The 22,071-nt window shown below is 41.9% G+C and overlaps 1 protein-coding gene across 1 annotated transcript in view; it reads left to right on the forward strand.

Annotated features, from left to right (window-relative positions):
• Positions 1 to 22,071, forward strand: part of ARHGEF4 (Rho guanine nucleotide exchange factor 4) — a 230,653-nt gene that overhangs the window by 81,494 nt on the left and 127,088 nt on the right.

The following is a 22,071-nucleotide window of genomic DNA, read 5'->3' on the forward strand; positions in this document are numbered from 1 at the left end:
CATTAAATGCTTTGACATCATATGTGAAAAGCTTTGTGGGACAGCAGAAATGCGTCATACTGTGGTGTCATGTTGTTCTTTGTGTTACTGCTTCTCTAGTGAATATCACAATCAACCTGTCTGCCCTACAGCCCTAGAGTTCGTAGTGTTGCTAAGATGCACAATTTATGGTTTTAAATCAGAAATATATATATTGCTCTCTATATGTACCTGGCGGTACCTCCCTCTTTAGGCCAGTGCTTTCAGTGGGAACTGAACATTCCCCCTAGTGAGCTGTAATCACCAGTACAAGGGATTTGTGAAACAGCAAACTGGAGACAGTCTCTATGAGCTTGGCAGGTACTATTGCAGCTCCCAGTGTTTACTGAGATCCAGGTACAATGCCAGCCTTCTCCAAATCTACTCTTGTTAATTTTATACAAACCTAAATTTATTTTTAAGCTTATTATCTTTATTTTATACACCAATATTGACATGTGATTCAGCAGTGGAAGTTTTAATAGTATGTTTCCCTGTACTGTTGAAATTGCCATGTGCAATTTTCCTCCCTTTCCTAATGTTGATGCTAATGTTGAGGTATGTGATAAGAAAAAGTCCTTGTAGGACCTGTTTCAATGCTGTAGGGTGTTAGCAATGTCATCTTTCTTCACTTGAATGTACGGTGTATGTGGTAAAAGGGCAAATCAAGCTGCTTTGTGATATCTCGCTTTCCATACACTACTCCGAAAGGCAAAGTTCAGGCTTTCTGGCCAAGCTAGACAATTCTCATTGAGGGAAACCTGTGAAGAAATACTTGAAGCACCTGGTTCCTTTTATTTACTGAATACTTGCAGATACTAATTTCCTGCTCCATAGGCCTCCAGATGTCTTCCTTTTCTGTTTCATCCAGACATCCCCTCCTTTCTTCATAGTCTCAGTGGTGTTTTTCAGGGAGACAGGCATCTCAGCTCTAGTACAGACAGTCTGTGGCAGAGGCAGCCTCCCTGCTCCAGTGTGTTCTTTCTGAGCCTGGACACATTTTTGCCATGTGAAATTGAGGAATGAAACTGAAATGTTTTGGAGACCTTTCATGTAAATACTCCTCCTAAACTTGCAGATACTTCCATGCTAAAAGGTGAATCTGGGAAAAGGGAGCAGTTTTTTGTTTCATATTGTCTTTAAATTCTACTCTGGATGAGAAATACATTGCTGAGCTCAGCAGTGATAAACTTAGTCTATGCTATGAGCAGAGGAATTACATATCTCAGAGATCTTTTTTGGGTCAATTTACTACTTAAAATGAGGAAAACCTTGATTTTAGTCTGTAGATACTGTATAATTCTTTCACCATAGAGATTGCAGTGCTTCTCAGAGAATTACTTACTTTGGAAGGACAGATCTGCTTGCTGAGAACCTTGAAATGAGCATCTCTGAAAACTCACAGCTCTGTTTCTGAAGGCTTAAATCTGGAGCAGGGGAATATTTGTAATAAGTTTGGTATGGCATCCAAGAGAAGCCTCGTGCATTTTTCTGCATTCCACAAATAGAAGGGAGATGTTTGTCAAGCTTTGAAAGTAATCAATACAGAAACAAACTTCTGGCTGTACGGAACTTGTTGTTTGATACTCACAGGGTGTAACTGGCTCAAAGTTGCACTGATAGAAAAAGTTTGTTTAATTGTAGATCCTGGTATAAAGTGATACAACTGTCTGCCCAGCTCTCTGCCATCTGGAACATTCCTGGAAGCCACAATAAGCTGCAGGGTGGTAATTCTTTCAGCTATTGTCCAACAGAGGGAGAATTTGGCCTCCCAGCAAATAGGACTCTTAATTATTACTGTCTGAGACTTCTCTGTTGCTGTTACAAGTCACATGAAATCCTGACACTATTTACAGTGATGATCTTTTAATGCCTGAGCAAGGATACATAACATTCACAGTGTTGGCTGGGGATGGATTGTAAAGGCAATGATCTTGCAAATACTACTCATGCAGTGTGCCCTGGAAGAGAAACTGACAGGAGGGCCTGATCTTGTTCTCCATTCCTCTGAAACACACCTGAGTGCTCGCTAGATGGGATGGCGTTTGGTGCTGAATCCATCTTCCCTGATGGTACCCAACACTGAGTGCAGAGGTGGAGAGACATTTCTTTTAAAATAACAGGCTTAGCTGATGTGAAACCCAGATATTGGCTTCTATAATTATCAAGTAGTTAATGCAGCAAGCTAAGATGGGCAATGCCTCAGAAACTTTGGTGCCTCTTAAGAATCACAGAATGCTATGGGGTTGGAAGAGACCTCCAGAGATCATCTAGTCCAGCCCCCCTGCCAGAGCAGGTCCACCCAGAGCAGGTTGCAAAGGGATGTGTCCAGGTGGGTTTTGAACGTCTCCAGAGAAGGAGACTCCACCACCTCTCTGGGCAGCCTCTTCCAGGGCTCTGCCACTCTCAAAGTGAAGAAGTTCCTCCTCATGTTTAGGTGGAACAACTTATGTTCAAGTTTGAACAAGGTCATTGAAAAAGGGCTGGCCATCCTCTTGACACCCACTCTTTAAGTGTGATATGTGTTGATCAGATTCGCCCTCAGCCTTCTCTTCTACAGATTAAAAAGACCCAAGTTCCTCAGCCTTTCCATGTAAGAAGGATGCCTTGGTGCTGTCCTGCAGAAAACAAACAGCCAGGAGATGTGGTCAGGATTATTTCAGCAGTGTATTGCTAAGCCGTTGAGATCCAAATGTCCTTCAATAGTTGTCAGAGTGAAGAGCATGCTCCACAGCCAACCCGATTGAAGGAAAGATTTCTATAGCAGTGAGGGTATATAATGTACCTGGGGGCACTGGGGCAGAACTGGGGAAATGCTGCTCACACTTAGATCAGCCTGTGGAAATGTGCAGTTTCCTCAAACCACAGGGACTGAGGATACAATCTGTGACAGACACCGAATGGCCTTTAAATCCACCTCTCAAAATGAAATTGCTGAAATGGGGAAGGCAGGTGAAATAAAGAGGATGATGAAAGAGGAGAGATGACATGAATTTAAAAAGGAGTGCAGATTTATTAGTGAAATTTGCGGTGATAAACATGCTCGTGTGAAAATGTCCATATCTGCCAAGCCCTGTAGATGTACAATCTTGTATGTGGTTTTCAGCCAATAGCACATCCAGAGACAATCTATATAACTCGCCCTTGCCCGATTGTGTTATACTACTGAGCCTTGTTTAACATGGTCATAAAATTTGAAGAAAAGGTTTTGTTCTTCAATTTTCTGTCACAAACTTATAAAATACTAGAACCTTATTTCCAGGGAGGGCAAAGAAACCGCAGTGTTCTTGGTTTTAATCAGTGACAGCAAGTATTAGAAGTAATGCACTTTTGTGCGTTTCTGGTATTTCCAGTTCGAGCATGATGTTTCCTGGTAGGTGAGCAAGTGTGCAGTCACTCCTCCGAGCAGGAGCAGAGGGTGGGCAATGACAGAGAAAATGTCTCTGATGTAAGGCAGCTCTAATTAATGTAGAAAATACATGCTCAGTCAGAGCAGTGCTGAGCAAAGTAATGGTTACAGAAATAAAGGACTGGACTAAAACATCATGTTTGCCATTCAAGCTGGTTTTTTCTCTTCTTTGCAATATAATAGGGTTGTGTATTTTCCCAAGTCAGCGGAGTTTGGAGTGTGATGGAAGTTGGGAACATCTGATTTGCCTGCTCGGGTTTGTCTTGTCGTATCGTGGTTTGTAGACGAGAAGTTTCAGAATGATATTTGTGCATCATTTTTAATTTTACCCAAAGTTTTTTTGAACATTTCTGACCCACTGGGGTTCTTATCATGATGGGGCACGATGTGGTTTAGTCATGTCTAAACAGTGAAGCCAGAGTAAATGGAAGCTTAGGGTGTAGCCAGCTCTTTATACTTTGTCTGTGTTGTACTGTTAATGAGTAGAGCCCAGATAAGCGTCCTGAACACTAATGCCAATTCTTTTGACTCACAGTGTTGCTCCTACCACTGAAGAGCTGTTGGCCGTGTTATGCCTGTGTGAATTGTGGGGAGTGTTATCACTTGTATCAATAGGATTAACAGTTTCCTATGTAGGTGGCATCCTGCCCACACAAGTGAACGCCGAGCACACCCAGGGCTTTCCTTTCTGTTGACACTGGATGGCATGGAGCAGAACCTGCAGAGTCAGTGACTATGCCTTGTGGATTAACCTTGCCTACCTCAAAGGCATAACTCTTAGAAGGATGGTTTTCTGATGGCGCTCTCTGTAGTTTGGCTGAATGTATCTTCTTTCCCTTTCTCCTCTTTCCCTGTAATCACCAGGGCAGTTGCTGTTTTGGGGCTCATACAAGTGTCTCCTTCACTGAATTCCTGTCTCTAAACAAGTCATGGGCGCACATGCACATTTGTTTTTCCTAAGTTAGATAGCAGGTGGGGTGCTCTGCCTTTCCTGGGCAAATACCCTGACATTCCTGCAGACTTTGAGTGCAGAACTCTCAGAAAAATAATTAACACCTTGAAAAGCAGTAAACTTCCTAACATTTAAGTAGTAATGAAATGTTCTATAGGCATTTTGGGTGGCTTAATGAGAAAATACGAACCCCTTATATCTAATCAACATAAACACTCTAACTTGGAAATGTTTCATAATTAAAGCCAAGAAACAAACAAAAGCTTTGGCTGTTTAAATGTGGGGTGCCTGAGTACAGTCGAAGGGTGTGTCTGGCCTGACAGGTCAGTTAATCTGTCCACTCCCAGTTGTCCCAACAGCTTCCTGCTATGACCATTCTATTTCTGAGCAGCTCTTCTGGTGCTCCTCTGTCAGGGGATGGGCTGATGGATCCTGGGAAAGAGGGTGACTGGGAGCAAACCTACTGCAAGAGCAGCTTCTTCAGCGCTGAGGAAAGACAATGGATGGAGATGGCCAAATTAATGAGTCAAATGACTCATTCCTGGCATAATCTCTTGAAGGGCCACTTAGAGGTAGTTGAGGAGTACAAACACTCTGTGTGCATGGGATAGTCTTTCTGGACATCCCCAGTATATCCAGTTATTTTTAGTCATATTAGACCCAGGTCAGGTGGCATGTGTTTGACCCACTACGTTGTTTTGAAGAGCCGGTGCAGTTCTAATTTAAATACACAAGATCACTCTGTAGTGCATCTGCTCTTAACCCAACCTGATTGCTTTATTTGACTTTCCGGAGTTCACAGCAAAAGGGTTTGAAGACTGATTTTTATAGGCAAGTTTTCCAAAGGAGGCATCAAGATTCAGGTCTCTATGTTTAAAAATTCATCTTGAAATTTCATGAAGGAGGTAGCTTTTTGGCGTCATCCTATTTGAACTTGTTTCCTTCTTTGTGAAGTGAGAAGATAAGAATGGCCACAGTGGCCAGATGGATCTGTAGTCTGTTCTGTTTAGCTCAATATCCTGTCTCTGCAAGCGATCAAAATAAGATATCCAGGAAAAAGTATAAAAAATCTAGCAAATATATAGTGAGACTTCTCCTGAACATTCTGTCAGCTGCCAACTATTTGTAGCTCAAGCTCTTCTGCAGTTGGAGAAGTCTTTTAAATAGGGTTGTTGTTAAATACAGGGCTGGTTATCAAGAGCTGGGGTGCCTGTCTTTTGGCTAGTATGTTCATTTCCAAAAGTAGAGCTGCAGTGGAGCTATAGTGTTAATGAGCTGCTGAAGGAAGGGGCATGGGATACTGAAGCCCTAACTCCTTATCCTGGCTTTGTCTCATTAATTGTGAAGAGCAAATCACAGTGTCTCTGAGCTCCCTTTCTCTACGTGATAAGGGAAGTACTGACCTAGTGATGACATGAAGCATGGTGTGAAGATGTGTGATATGTTAAAGGATGTCTCATTTGTTCCAGAAATATATTTGTAACAGTGGGATTCAGAGTTCATTCCCTCTGCTTCCCTTCTGCACAATTATTCTTCTAGGTCTTTTAGGAAAGGAAACATTTCTTCATATTCCTCCAATGTGCAAGAATAGCAGTTTCCACTTAAGGAAAATACTTTCAAAATTAGTTATGCTGCCGAAACTTCACAATCTATTAGCATTATCTGGTATTACCAGTGTATTTCACTGATAGTTTTGTCCAGCTCTAATAAAGAGCTATTTTTAGAGAGTTATTTTAAGAGTTTTGCTTCGCAGGAATTTGGGCAAAAGGTTTTGTGATTGTATTTATTCTTTTTTTGCCCATCCATGCACTGAATGAAGTGAATTGTCATTGTTTTTGTGTATGTTAACTACAGACCAACTCTTCCCATGCCTTTTTTGTTTGCTGGCTTTTGACAACATTCACATTTTAATTAGAGCTCCATTAAACTAAATGGAAGTAAGGAAGTAAACCACTGTACAGACTACTGATGAATAATTTAAACCCACATTCATGGGTTAGGCCCACATCCTGCTAGGTAAGTTCTAGCCTCAGTGCCTTCCTAAACTGTTGTGCTACTGAAGAGTAGTCCACTGTGTCTTTCCTCAATTTTTTCTGTGGCAGCACCCCTGCAAGAGAAAGGCAGGTTCAGCACTTAGGATTCAAATTTGCCTCCATGGGGCAGAGTTCTCCTCCCCTTCTCCAGCCATTTTCTATGCTTTATCTCTGGTAAATACAACCTAAATGTAGCCTGGAGTGTTCTCAGCAAAGCAGTTCAAGGCATTTTAAATTTTGCATAGTTTTTCAGACCCCGTAAATAAATTGATAATCTTGTAAAAACAGTGGACACTAAGGATTTTGAGTGGCAGAAAAATGATGCCCATAGAGTAGAGTTTAGGGTTCTCTTATAAAAATAACAAAAATCTGTGTCCTTAATCTCTGTACAGTAAATCTAATTGCTAAAATGGGGCTGAGATGCTCCAGATTGGTTCTAACCTAAATCCTCCTTTATTAAAGTGTTGGGACAATAGTTTTTAAACCTCTTAAAATTCAAGTCTTTGAAAAATGCTAAAGCTGTTGAGTAATTCAGCATTCCACCTCCACTCAAGCTTGTTGTGTGGCCAAGCCTTTAGTGAAACAGCAAGTATGTCCCTGTGAAAGAGAAATGGTAAAGCAGTGGGCAGGTGTAGGTAAATTCATGAGCTTCTCCAGTGTTGTTTGGAAATATTTTTTTTAGCCAAAGGAAGTGTTTCATGATACTGTTACTGAAAAATGGATCAGTACCCCTGAACTAATGGAGTTGGCTAGTTCATTGAGAGAGAGTACCTTAAAATTGTTATTATCTTGGCCTATATAGAGATTTACTGCAGAGAACTGCTTAACCCTCCCTGATTACAGGATGGGATGCAGAGACCTGTCTGATCTCTTTAGCTGGGATGCAAGAGACACCCACCAGAATATGGAAAAGGACTAAAAATTGTTTCTTAGTACCATACATATTTACAAACAGGCAGGGCAAGCAAGACATCTTCTCCTCCTTTTTCATTATCTTTCCTACAACAAACACTTTTGAGGTGCTGTGCTTCCAGTTATACCTGCTATGTGATCGCTGAAAAAAGCTGCAAAATGGAGGCAGACTCCAGTCCTGAGAAGAAAGATTGTCCATACAAGGACCTTTTTACAGTTTTGCTGCTCTTATGTGCCTGTGGGGCTGGTCTCTGTGAACTGCTAGGGAAGTAGTGACACTTTCGAACAGGTCAATAGGCTCTGTCACAGGAGGATGCCATTCTTAGGCGTGATTGTTAGACAGCAAAAAAAAAGAGCTGACAACTTGCATCTATGAAGGCAAACATAGGTCAGCCTTGACTTTCAGCACCATCTCATTATCACAGAATCACAGAATGATATGGGGTTGGAAGGGACCTCTGGAGATTGTCTAATCCAACCCCCCTGCCAAAGCAGGTCCACCCAGAGCAGGTTGCACAGGAACATGTCCAGGTGGGTTTGAATGTCTCCAGAGATGGGGACTCCACCACCTGCAAGGGCATCTTGTTCCAGGGCTCTCCCACCCTCAAAGTAAAGAAGTTCTTCCTCATGTTTAGATGGAACTTCTTATGTTCAAGTTTGTGCCCATTTCCTCTTGTCCTATCCCTGGGCACCACTGAAAAAAGACTGGCCCCATCCTCCTGACACCCACCCTTTAAGTATTTATAGGTGATCAGATCCTCCCTCAGTCTTCTCTTCTCTAGACTAAAAAGACACAAGTCCCCCAGCCTTTCCTCATCAGAGAGATGCTCCAGGCCTCTAATCATCTTTGTAGCCCTCTGCTGTATCCTCTCCATCTCATCTTCTTGATCCTTCCCATTCTGTTTTCTCCTTTCATGCTCACTGGCCCCCACCCTCACTGCCTGCATGGGAGGAGCGCTGCATTTCCTGCCCAGCCAGACAACCTGGGCTGGAAGGCAGGAGCCTTTTGTGTGACAAGAATTTGCTACCTGTGACAAGAAGCAAAGCATTTCTGATGCGCCTCTATGCTCTTGTTTAGAGCTAATGGGAATAATGGTGGACCTGTGCAGCGGTGACAGTGAAGACTGGGAAGTCCCAGTTGCATCTTGCTGCTGGTGTATATCCTACATGTTGCTGGAACTGTGAAATCTCTGATTGTGAGAGTTGGCTGACACAGATGAGTGAAACCTGAAGACTCCCTGAGGACTGTTCTCCAGTCTTTGGATGTGAAAGATCAGAAGATTTTTACAGCCCTGGTTTCATTTGCCTCCTTTGAAGAAACAATGAAGAAGATTTCAGGGCACATTAAGCCCAGACAGAGCGTGGTATTACAGAGGTTCCAGTTCAGGCAGCGGGCACAACTGCCAGGTGAAACTTTTACAACCTTTGCTTTGGCACTACAAGAATTGGCATCGGTCTGTGCTTTTGGCTGTTGGCAGGAAAAGCTGATCTTGGATCAGCTAATTGACAAAGCAGCAGACTGGCGAATTCGGGAGAAGCTCTTGATGCAAGCTGGTACCTTGACTCTGGCCCAGGCAGTGGAGCTGGGATCGCAGATGGAGAGAGTGATGCAGAAAACTTGCCCTGGGTTTATTTCAGTTCTGACACAGCAGTGGGAGAGCTGGAGCGGCAGCAGTAATATCTGGAAGATAAGAAATGGTAATTGCTGTAATCAGTGGTACTGCTGGGGACAGAACAAATCCCCTGCCCTCACAACAATATATGACCAAGAGAGGCAAAGTCAATTCACCCCATCTTGTCACAGCCGAGTGTCATCCGCGCCAGCTATGGGGAGGCAGCACTTGGGCTGGCAACCGAGATGTCCTGCCACTTCAAATACAAAACACGGGAGAGTCAGGAACTTCCAGGTAGGCTGTTGATTGCAAAGTGACTGGGAAAGAGTGACAGGAAACTAAACAAGGGCACCTGGGACCAGACCGTTCAAACTGTGGGTCTGTGGCTTATACACAATCCTAACTCTAGACTAAGTTGCAGTCCTCCAGGTTACACTGCAGTACTTGAACACTTAAAAACTTTCCTCTCTGGAATGAAGGTATTGGGTGCATGGTGTTATGTACTATGACTTTTGCTTGTTGTCTTTTGCAAGACTTAAATCTAGCATGAAGGCTTTTGGTGAGGTCTTAAAAATTGTGAGAGTGGTGTCTACACTGATTTTAGTGTATTGCTGTGTTGTCTTCTATTAAAAGACCTGGCAGACAAATAATATTATTAATGGAGTTTTGAACTTGGTACTACAGGAGGCTGTCTACTGCCTGTAGAAAATCTTCTTAACCCTTTCTAACACATAGGAACAGAACTAATTTCTGTAAGAGCTAAGGTTTGTGGAAACACCCATAGTCATTGTGCTTTGGAATATAATGGTTGTGTGATGAAGCATCAGATTTATAAAGATATCTGTAAATAAATCTCATAAATAATAACATATAAGTAAGGGACAGGCCAATGGGCATCATAGGTTTGAGTCCATATCTGAGATACCTATGAAATAAGATTCAGTCACAGAATTTCTACTGTAACATATCTCTGTCCACAGTATTCTGCCTATTTTAGTTTAAACTTCCTACTTCTATATAGTGGAAAACGAAAGGAGGATGAGTTACTCTTATTTGCGTGCGTGTGTGTGTGTGTTTTGGTTGGTTGATTGATTTTATTTATTTTTTCTTCATTAAAAGACACATGATTTCAACAACATCTCTGATTCTGATAATCACCCTCTACTTGATTTCTCTTTGGCACATCAATGGAACTAGCCATTTGTGTAAAATATTAACAGTGTTAATCAGGATAACAGGTTAACGGGTTAATAAGGTTAAGGAAACTTGATGGAGCCAGATCTGAGAAAAAGACAATTGTTAGCAGAAATGATAGTAAAATAAGAGAACCCAAAGCACCAAAGATCATAATTTCAAACAAGATGATCATCATGGGGCTGCATGGAAGCAAGCTGAAGTAGTCTCTCTCTAAAAGACTAAGAGGGTTTGAGAGTGGTTTTAAGACCTTTCTCCCTGTGCTGCTTGCTTTGTCCTTGCTGAATTCTGTGCCATGAGCTGAACAGGCAAGCTGTATCCCCTCACACCTGCCCTGTCCACCCTAAGGGAATTATTTGTGATTAGCTACCATAATGTAATTAAATGTTTAGGCTGTCCTGAACAATTGAATATGCGTGTTATTAGTGCTCTTCCTGGCATGTAATGAAAAAATTGTTGAGGTTAAAAATGTCTGTTGCTCTTTGCGTATTCAGCATTGAAGCAAGTGAAAAGGCTGACTGAAGAGAAATGCACTGTTCTGAGAAGTACTCTGACCTGGAGCAGTGCCAGCAGGATCTTCAAAGACTTGAAAATGTGTGATTTTCATCTCCTTGTTTCCTTTTAAATGTCACTTGATCTTTGTGGTTAAGAACGAAGTTGAGGTCTGTTTTGTTAACTAAAGTTTGCAGCTTTTTGGATATTCATGCAGGTTTGTGTGCCATTTTTCTTGAACTGACTTTAAGATGGTATCAAATGAGACAAAACTTTTGCAAGGTTTTTTTTGACCTGGTGATGGTTCTAAGTCAGTGCTGTGCCAAGCAAAATCACTAGGTAGGAGGCTTGAGTAACTGTATTCCTGATTCTACAGTGCTGAAAGCTGGATTTCGGCTTAAAATGCACATCTCTGTGTTTGAACTGGTACACTTCCAAATCCTTCTGTGTGTTCAAGTTAGCACTGACTAGGTGAGGAATTTGGTACGGATCGAGTGACTGGATCTTGCTCACCTCTGACTGTATTCCCTACCGCATGGAGTAATTTGCTAATATCTAGGAATATACACAGGGCAGTTTGGGAGCCTGGGAACAGTTAAGGTATGAATGACTTGATAAAACCACACTCACTCCTGCCTCCTGCTCACAATCCCGCTGCCTTGGATTTTCTACTGCAAGATCTTTTCCTCCTTTTTGTGCATTGCCAAGTTGGAGAAATTGCACGTGATGATTTATTGCGGCTTCTCTCACCTCCTCCAACTCTCTCTAACCTTACAATATGGAAAGCCAGATCCTTCCCATTGAACTAATGAGTGACATGCTCTTGAAGCTAACACTTTTTTGGGGGCAGTGGTTTCTGCTCCTTCTATTTTAAAAAAATAGATTACTGCTTCATTACTAAAGTTTAGGGGAGCCAAAATGGACACTTCACCTGCAATTCTATAATCTCTTTTGGTATTAAATAGGTATGACAGACCAAGGAGCAGTTCCTCCATCTGGAGAACTAAATGGATATAATTTGTGATCCTAGTTAGGGATATATAATGCCCTTATACCTTCACCATACTATTCCTTTTCCCATGAGACAGAGGCACAGCTCGGATTGTAGGGCAGACATGTCTAGATGGATTGTGCCAAAGGACCTAGATATGAGTAACTTCTGTCCCTTTAGCTGTCTTCTTTATCATGTTGCAGTTTTGAGGCTCTAAATAAAATTTAGATTTAGATTCTAAATAAAAAAATTATAAGGACTGGGTGGTATGTGCCATTTTGAAGTGTGACATCTTTTCTAGGCTAAGCAATGGGTCTGTTTCTTCCAGTCTTTTCTCATATATCATGCTTTCTAGACCTCTCATCTCTTCAGTGGACATTCTTGGGCCTTTTCTGAGCTCCACATGTAATATGTGGTTGCCTGTATTTGTGGATAGCAACACGGGTTGCTTGTAGATCTGGATTTCTTCAGGAGTTTTTTGCTTATGACTGCTGTTGTGTGTCACCTCTGTTATAATGGTGTATCCCCCTGGGCCTCTCTGTCGTAGCAAAATAACTGAATCAGCATCTGCAAGTCAATAATTACTGAATTAGAGGGCTACGAGGAGCCAAAAAAAGCCCTCTCAGCTGTCCTTCCTGTGGAGATCAGCTCTACCTGTGTCATTCCTGTCAGATGTGTATCTAATCTGTACCTAAAGACAGAAAGTGATGGTGACTCCATGCTATCCCCTAGGCAATCTGTCCCAGTTTTTCATTATCCATACTGTTGGTGGCTTACTGATTTTCTCTAACTTCAGTCTTCTCTGCTTCAATTTAAATCCCTTAAGTCTTGTTTTATCTGTCATACATTGGAGAGAAGATTACTACCTTATGTCAGTAGTTAAAGACTGCTTTGACATTATATTCTCTCTTTGAACTACACATTGTACTTTCAGTCTTGCCCCATGGCTTATTCATCTGAGATCATTCTTGTTGTTCTTCTGACTATTGCCACTTGCTCCATGTATCTTGATGTAGGATACACATCAGGCTTTCTTGCATGTTCCAGCTGAGGCCTTACCCGTGCCAAGCTCGGGTTGCCTATGCCACTGTAACTACTGGATCTATTGTTTTAGCCATGTGTACTGTTGGGAGTGTCAGAAAATCCCTGGAAGCCATTTACGTGAATGAGGCAGGAGTTTTGTGGTAAAACCACACTTGGTAGCTATACTAGCTCACCCATGTAGTGAGTTAGTATATCAACTCCAAATCAAGTGACATCAAATGAAATCATCACTGGAATGAAAGGTTCCTGAGAATAGGCAGGTTCTCAGAGAGAGAGGGGGGCATTTTGGTCACAGATTTATACAGACCTTGTGGATCTTCAAATATGAGGCAGGGCTTATGCGACCTCAGTTCATCTCATGAGTCAGGAGATGTCATTCCCCTCTGCTTAGTCACTTAATCTTGTATTTCCAGTGCAGCTCTAAGGTCAGGAGGTGTTACGATTGTTTTACAGAGGAGGAACACAGGTGAAATCAGGTATCCAAGGTCAAAAGAGAAGTAAGGCATTAAGGTGGATGCTGAGTGCACCAAAAAAAAGGCCCACTTCTAAGCCCCAGCAGCTGAATGGCTTGCACTCACATGTGATAACATGTAGTATACTTCAGCTTCAGTTCTGGTCTGAAACCCTGGCAGGCACTCAACAAGAAAGGCTTGCTCTTCGTTGCAGTGTGCCATGTGGACATAAAAAGGGTTTGAGATTTGCTCCTAAAGGAGCAGTGATCACACATGTTTCAGCTGCAGACCAGGCTTAGTGCTGATGCAGTTGTTGTGCCTATAGTGAAGGCCTAAATCCCTGTAAATAGCCCTTCTACTTTCTGTTATGTGGGAAGAGAAGTGGACACAGTGAGCAAAAGAGGTCTTTGCAAATGGCACAACTTCATGCAGCTGAATCCATGCTCTGCAACAGCGTTGCTGGCTCAGTTTTTCTTGAAAGATATTATTTTATACAAATTTGCATGTTACTTGATCTCTTCTTCTTTTAAAAGTTCATCGAGAAGATTTCTCACCACTGTGGAGAGAAGGAAAGGAGTGAGCAGATCATTTGCTCTGGAGTACCTCCTGTCACCCAGCTAGGCAAAGCTCAAATACGGTGTGAGGATGCAAAGTTTTGCTGGATTCAGTTCACTTCCTGAACTTGTGAGCAAGACCTAGCCTGACATGTCCCACGTCTGAAAATCAGCCTTCCCATGCTCCTCATTTGACTGCTGACTCCAGGTCTGACACAGTCTGCTTGTAAAAGCTGCCTTTGGCTGCAAAGCCTGTCAGCTGAGTTTCTGTTTGTGTAACATTAGCAAGAGGCCAGAGGCCGCATTATACCTTTCAGGGCAACTGTGTAAGAAACAACTACTAAAGGTCAGTAGGGGCAGTTGGGGAGGGGAAGTCCTCATGTATTTTGTGCATAGGGACTGATATGGACCAGAAGTTAACCTGAAAATGAAGGGCAACGACAAGAAGAGGAGGAAAACACCTTGTCAAAGGCCAGGCTGACTTTATCAGCAAAGCTCTTACTTAAAGCTATCGAGAACATGCAGTTAGTAATGGCAAGTCAGAGTGAGACATATAAAATAATAATGCTTTTATTATTCATATCTCATGATAGGGGTGCCTGTTTTACTGAGTGTCCCACAGAGCCCCATTAAATTCCCAATGATGCAAAATAAAGTACTATACTTTTCCTCCATATTTGTTCTTTCCTCCTACTTACTATCTTCCCCTTGATGCCTATCTCACTCCTGCCTTCTCCTTGAGGCCGTTCCTTCTTAAAATGCAGTAAGAAAGAATGTACAAAGTGTTCTGTTTCTGTCAGCCCTGTGAGTCCCCAGCTGATGTATATACATACCTTAATATGTCTCCTTCCTTACTGCCTTTGAGGTTTTCTCCTCTGTTTACATAGTACTAAGGAGGAGCCCTCAACCCTCAGAGAGGCATTAGACTCAACAGAGAAATGGAAAGATAAAAATAATGAGCGGGGGCTGAGATGGTTGATTTCCTGGCTCCGCTACAGAAGCTCTGGTATGACTTGAGCGAGTCATTTACTCTGAATCTGTAAAATGAAGATAGTACTTCCTCCCTCTCCTTGTTTTCCTCCCTTTATCTTACATAATTAGACTATAAACACTATGGGGCAGACACTCTCATGATGTTTTTCTAGCACTTAGTGCAATTAGGTCATGGACTTTGCAGCATCTAGGAACTTAGCTGTATGATGTGCCAGAGGAAAGATGTTTGGTGTAATAATATTGCAACAGGGCTGATATAAAGGAGCAGCGTGACCACAGAAATATCAGTTCAAAAGCAAACAACATAATCATGAGGGAGATGCAGTGGCTGAGTGTATTGGGCAATTTGTGATGATGTTTCCAGCAATGGCAGGAGGAGGTCAAAAAAGGCAGGATTTTGTATCAGTCACTGCCTTGTGTCTCTCAGGCTTCATATAGGCCCTTTCCTTCAAAGGGCTCTTTTAATCAACAGAATTATAACTCTCTGCAGACTGATTTTCTTGATTAAACAAAGAAAGCCTATGGTTCTAAAAATGGGCTGAGTGATTAGATTATAAGACAAACAAGCCATATATCTCATGACTTTGCATTTGATTTCCAACTTGATTGCAGTCCCAGACTTGAATGCTGAATTGCTGGTCACTGAACATCAGTGGATGTCTGGTGGCTACGTGTGCACACATACACGTAGGATTTCTTGCACCATTCTTTGTCTTTAATGGAATATTTTTTCTAATAGCTTGCTTATTCAGAGGAGTTTGCCCTGTCTTTATAGTATTTCCTGTCTTCCTACTCCTCCAATTCAGCGTTCCTTCTATAATTCCTCAACGGCACTCATGAAAACAGAATGGCTGCTGAAAAAAAGGATTGAGTTTAAAAAAGGTAAATATGTCTGTGCTAAGGTGTACTCACAAAAAAGTGATTGCAGCAAGTTTGCAATGGAAGGACAAACTGCCACAGCACTCTGCCTGTTCTAGAGCAGAAGTCTCCACTTCTTTCACCAGGAATCCTAAAGGTTCCCAAATTGTTCAAGCAAAAAAGTGATTGCAGCAAGTTTGCAGTGGAAGGACAAACTGCCACAGCACTCTCTGCCTGGTGTTCTAGGACAGAAGTCTCCAGTTCTTTCATTCTTCAGGAATCCTAAAGGTTCCCAAATTGTTCAAACATGTCCTTAAACACCTGAAGGGAAAATGAGTGTGAGTGCTGTCTTTGTTTAGCAAGCAAAAATGATCTTTTAAAGAGTTTACAAACTTCCACTGGTAGAAGGATGTTGGTACTTGAAACCCCTCAGCTGTATAGCACAGCAGCGGCCCAGTCTTTGGAGGAGGATTCACATAGTTTCTGGGTGGGATTTTTGGTCTTTGCAGAGCTATGTTGCTTCTGCCAGACAGCTTCAGGCTCATGTAAGGGCATCTGCCTTAGAGAGAGAGAGAAAAGGTAAAATTTAGACAGAGGTAAATGAACATTTGCCTCCATGACTCTCAGGCAAGAACTTCCCTGTGGCCAATCTGAATTTCCATTTTAGCACAAAACGTGTTTTCACTGAGGCTCAGGAGCAGTGATGTTACCTGATCATATCTTCACACGATGTCTTCAAAATGAACACAGTAACTTCTGATTTTTTTTCTTCTGGGGCAGTCCTGAGCTTTTTCTGTTTAAAAAAAAAAAAAGAGTAAAGGTGTGAGGGAGAGTCTCATGTAAATGCATCTGCCTTAGAGAGAGAGAAAAGGTAAAATTTAGACAGAGCTCATGTAAGGGCATCTGCCTTAGAGAGAGAGAGAAAAGGTAAAATTTAGACAGAGGTAAATGAACATTTGCCTCCATGACTCTCAGGCAAGAACTTCCCTGTGGCCAATCTGAATTTCCATTTTAGCACAAAACGTGTTTTCACTGAGGCTCAGGAGCAGTGATGTTACCTGATCATATCTTTGTGTTTTCACTGAGGCTCAGTCTCCTGTTTCACAGGAGCAGTGATGTTACCTGATCATATCTTCACACTATGTCTTCAAAATGAACACAGTAACTTCTGATTTTTTTCCTTCTGGGGCAGTCCTGAGCTTTTTCTGTTATATGTTGCTTCTGCCAGACAGCTTCAGGCTCATGTAAGGGCATCTGCCTTAGAGAGAGAGAGAAAAGGTAAAATTTAGACAGAGGTAAATGAACATTTGCCTCCATGACTCTCAGGCAAGAACTTCCCTGTGGCCAATCTGAATTTCCATTTTAGCACAAAACGTGTTTTCACTGAGGCTCAGGAGCAGTGATGTTACCTGATCATATCTTCACACGATGTCTTCAAAATGAACACAGTAACTTCTGATTTTTTTCCTTCTGGGGCAGTCCTGAGCTTTTTCTGTTTAAAAAAAAAAGAGTAAAGGTGTGAGGGAGAGAGGAAGAGTATTGACTTGGTATTATAACGCAAGCAAAATATATCCCTGTTTTCATGAAAGATAATTAGAAATCTAACACTGTAAACTTTCCATGTGTTGAAGGCAGAGGTGTAATGAAGTGATATATTCCCTTTTAGGTTTGCCAGCAGAGGGAGTATTGCAATGCAATCAATGCAGATCGTTTCAAAGAGCAGGGAAACTGCCTGAGTCTGAACTGTAGCTGTTCACATTCCAAATTTTATTTGACATATTATGTTGTTGTGTTGACCAAAAAAAAAAAAAAAGGTCTTTTTATATTTCAGAACAATAACAATATTGATTACAGTTTAAACTTCACCTTTCAAGAGTGAACCTACGTAGTTAGCACCTTGGCTAAAATGTAGGGATTTGTTTTGATACAAATAAGCTGTCAGTCTTTAACGTACCTGTGAGAATGAATCTACAAATATTTTCATAATAGTTGTGTCTGACCTTGTTGCATTTATAAAAATTTATTTCTGATGCAAACTGCACTTTGTAAAACTTACTGGAAGAAATAAACTGTGAATACAAGGTACAGAGAGCCATGAACTTTTCCATTTTGTGCAATCATATTGTACAAATGACGTATCTTGCATATTTATCTTGTACTTCACACAATAAATCTTTGTGCTGCTTCACTGCCTCACCTCTTCATCTGCTGGGCAGTCCTCTGGCTGGAGCTAAAGCAGCGCTGAGGAATTCCTTGGTGAGATGCTTGACCTGCAGCACAGTATGAGCCTGGAATGCAGCTTGTGTTTATTGAGGGGAGTGTGTGTTTTCTGTGCAAGCTGAGTCTGACCAGGCACCTCATTGCAACCTCTAGATGGCACCCAGATTACGCATTGTCACTACAACTATTGCACCTTGGCCATCATGTTTTATCTTGGCCAACATTTCTGCTAAGCTGTATGTGGTAGTAGGAGTATTAATGTCAAAGGAGGGAGATAATATTTTTGGCTTTGGGCTATAAAAGTGTTTTTGTGTTGGAATTGGCGTGTTGAAAGGAATCAGGGAAGCTGTGTGGAGTGCAGCAGGCTCCCTGCTTGTGGTGGTTTTCTGCTGATGCAGCCCTGCACTTAACCAAGTGTCATGAGACAACAACATGGTGGAGGCCCAGATTTGCCTCTGGGGCCAGGTTATTGGCTGTAATGTCAAACACTGAACACTGAACAGAAATGGAGCATGGTCCCTCAAGCTGGCAGGAGGGGGAAACACACTGAGGTTTTGGCAGTTATGATGCTGTTAAGATGTTGAAGTATTTCACTGATTCTGTGCGTTGTTTTGCCATCAGTTCCAACCCCTTCTCCCTCTTGCCTTCCTTCATCTGGCTCTACCACCTCAAGTGGTGGTAGCTGCCAGAGCCTTATGCAATTGCTCACGTAGTCCTGCTGATTTTGGAATTGCTTAACCATTTGGAGGCTTTCCACTTAATGCACTAAATCCAACTAGAGCAAGACACTTACACAGAGGATGTCTGCATGTTGTTTCCTCATGCCACTAGTTAGTATAGTGCAAATTCTCATAAATCAACAGAACTTGTTTTGAGATCTTTTCCAGCAAAAAGTAACTGCACTGTTTGGGAACAATAAAAAGCTCATCCATTCTCATGTGGAAAATGGAGATATGTTGTTTTAGTGATTTTATATATGAATAGTTCTGTATATAAAAATGTTGGGGCTTAAGGATGGAGTGCTTTTTAAATAGTGCTATTGCTGTGTGTAGATGATTATTGAAACAAATGTGACACCAAACTGCTAAAGGACTTAATGCCAAAGTAGTAACTTAGGATGCCTGTGCATATCTGCACTGACTGAAGCAAGACCTTCCTGGGGAAATTCTGCTTTTCTCATCCCTCTGTGAATTTTGTTTCCTCTTGTGCAGTTAAGATGCAATGTTTGCGTCCTGCATCAAAAAATGAATATGTTTTGCAGGTAAAATGTCATCATTCGGTGGTTATAGAGCACTTCCCCCAGTACCTGCAGAGGGTGTCATTTCTAGTGTCTTCCAGAGTTCCTGTTGAACTGCCATTTGTACACAGAGCAGAATCAGTCTGAAGGTTCAAAACCACTGCTGACAACAGCATCACTTCTCAGCAATCCTCATCAAGATGCAGTGCTGCATCTGCTCTTATTCATGCTGGTTTTCTATTTATAAACATCTGTAGCACCTATAATACCCGCTGAAATGACAGACAATTCAGAAGAAGTGGTTTTCTGCTGACTGGGAAACCAAAGTTTTGTCTGAAGTTAATGTATTTAAGTCAACTTCTTACTAATTAATGTTTTTACAAGGAAGTAGTAGAAAATGTAGGTTTTGCCAGTGTGCCCTCTTTTCCTTTTTCATTCCCTTCTTTCCATTATTCATGACAATGTCAATTTAAGAAAAGGGCTTGGATAGTTGGGTTTGATCAAGAAGATAATTTGAGGCCTTGGGGACATTATGTGGCTATCTTGCATGATGTTTTCTTTATAGTTTCTAATCTGAATCTCCTCAGTTCTCAAGCCCGTGATTGTCTGTGGTGGGAAGAAAGGGCCACACCAAGAACATGCCCATTATAAACTTCCCCCCTTCTGCTCTCACTGAGTGGTTTAGACTCAACTTTTACAGCAAAAAAAACCCAGTAAAACACAAAGAAAAGTATTCCCACAAATCCTAACAAAATGCACACACTACAGGTTGGCACAGAATTAAACTACGTGTGATAGGTGATCAGAGCAGAGGCCTGGCCTACTGGAGGCACCGAGAAATCAAATACCTACAGAGGAAGGTAAAAATGGCACCGTCTGCATGTTGTTTGCCCTGTTAGGACTTCTTCTCTGGTCACCATGGGAAGTTCAGTGAGCTCATGGATTTCAAGTTTACTAGAGGTCAGGTTTAAGCCTCCCTTGTCTGTTAGGCAGAGGGCTTTGATAGAGATAGGAGGAACTGAAGCTTCTGTGTTCTCTCCCTCCTGAGGGGAACCCCGTCCCAGAGAACATCTGGTAGAATCAGCCCCACAAGGCCCATCCTGACGCCTGCCCTTCCCCTTTGCAGCACTGAGGGCACGTGTTCAGTCCTGGGCCCGGTCCAAGAATGCTGGTTGACAATAATTGGTGCTCTTCATACCTAGAATTTCTCTCCTCATTTCCCACAAGATATGGTGGCAATTGTGGGCCCTCTGCTTCTGCTTTAATTGCATTATTTTGTGTGATAACCGTTAAAAACAAATAATGAATTTGGGAGGGGTCACAGTACAAATATCCTGACATAGCTATTCTTGGAATGATAGATGGACTTTAAGGGATGTCTTTTTGTAATCTAATTCATAATTATCCTTGGGGACAGTTGGGCATCTTCATTACTTTGTTCCTACTTGCCTGAACGGTTTTTATCTTAGTTTATTGCCATCTGTAAATTTGCGTTCAGAACACAGTTGAAGAGGCAGTGCTGCTACCGCTGAGCAGCTGCTGCTGTACTCACTGCTGTGTGAGCCAACTGCTCCCAGTTTGTGCTGCTCCATCATTATGTGAAATGCTGGTCTGTGCTGCTTTAATGCTGGTCATTTCTGTCCTGGTGATAGCGGCATTTGACATTATTAAAGGGCCTCAATTACATGTATCACTGATTGCACACAGTAAAGGACACGTTGCTGTGCTGGTTACGTGACTCATGTTGCCATTATAGTGCAATTTGGTCAGGTTTAATGGTGTGAAAGTGATTTTTGGACTTGGTTTGAAGCACTGAATCCTCTCCCTCCTCCACTCAATTTGTATTTTCCTCCTTCTGTCAAGAGAAAATGCTAATCTTCTTATTGAGACTCCCTTTTGGAACTAGTGCTTCCTTTTTCCAATTTACCCTCTGTGTTTTGGAGTCTAAAATGAGAAACTCTGTGACATACCCCTTGATGTGATTTGGAATTTGGCTTCCCATATGAGGACAAGAGGAAATGGGCACAAACTTGAACATAAAAAGTTCCATCTAAACATGAGGAGGAACTTCTTCCCTTTGAGGGTGGGAGAGCCCTGGAACAGGCTGTCCAGGGAGGTGGTGGAGTCTCCATCTTTGGAGACATTCCAAACCCACCTGGACACGTTCCTGTGCAGCCTGCTCTGGGTGGACCTGCTTTGGCAGGGGGTTGGACTAGACGATCTCTAGAGGTCCCTTCCAACCCCATAGCATTCTGTGATTCTGTGACTCACACATCCTCTGTGACAAAGCACCCTGGTGAAGCGGATGTGCAACTCAGGCCAAGGGACTTTGTGTTCTAGTTTGATGGTTGCCATTCGCTTGTGGTTTGTTTGGGGTTTTTTAGAAATGTCTTTCATTGTTTATTATCTCAGTTTTCAGATTTCGAAACATGCTGATCATTCTTGTGATGACTTATCAAAAACTGGTTAAAGAGGCATCCAGCATTAGGGTTAAAGGCTGCCATTTATATAAGCTTCTCATCTAGGTATTAATGGACCGAGGCTGCAATCAGCTAAATGTTTTTGTTGGGTACATTTGTAAAACTTCTGAAAATAGCTGTACCTGAAGCTGACAAATGGCAAGTGCCTGTTTTGCCTCAGGAAAGTTTTCTGTGATTTCATTTTTTACTTTAAACTTGAGAAATATCCAGACTTCTTTCTGATGGTTAAAGAAAAGAAGACTGAAACTCTCCCTGGGTAGCTCTCTGGGACAACGACATTTCCTAATATTAACACTGTGGTTTTGATCTTTCTGCGCTCAGCCACTGATTTGGGTGTGCTCTGATAACTAATATATGTAGTGCTCCTGCTATAACCCTTCTGGAAAATGAGATCAAAGACTTCATTCACCTTTGGTTCAAGCTTTGGTATAGGTAGTATCCAGTTATTTAAGTGCAAAACTTTTCTTTATATATTTATGTCACATTTCTGTAGTTTGGACAGTAACAATTACTTCTCAGGTTTAGCACATAAACCTTCTCCTCAGATGAGAAGATGGGTTCCTTAGAGTTTTTAGATCTGCCAGCAAGGGATTGTTTCCATTTGCCTATTTGAATGTGA

The sequence above is a fragment of the Calidris pugnax genome, unplaced genomic scaffold, assembly GCF_001431845.1.
Source record: "Calidris pugnax isolate Ruff unplaced genomic scaffold, ASM143184v1 scaffold117, whole genome shotgun sequence".
NCBI lineage: Eukaryota > Metazoa > Chordata > Aves > Charadriiformes > Scolopacidae > Calidris > Calidris pugnax.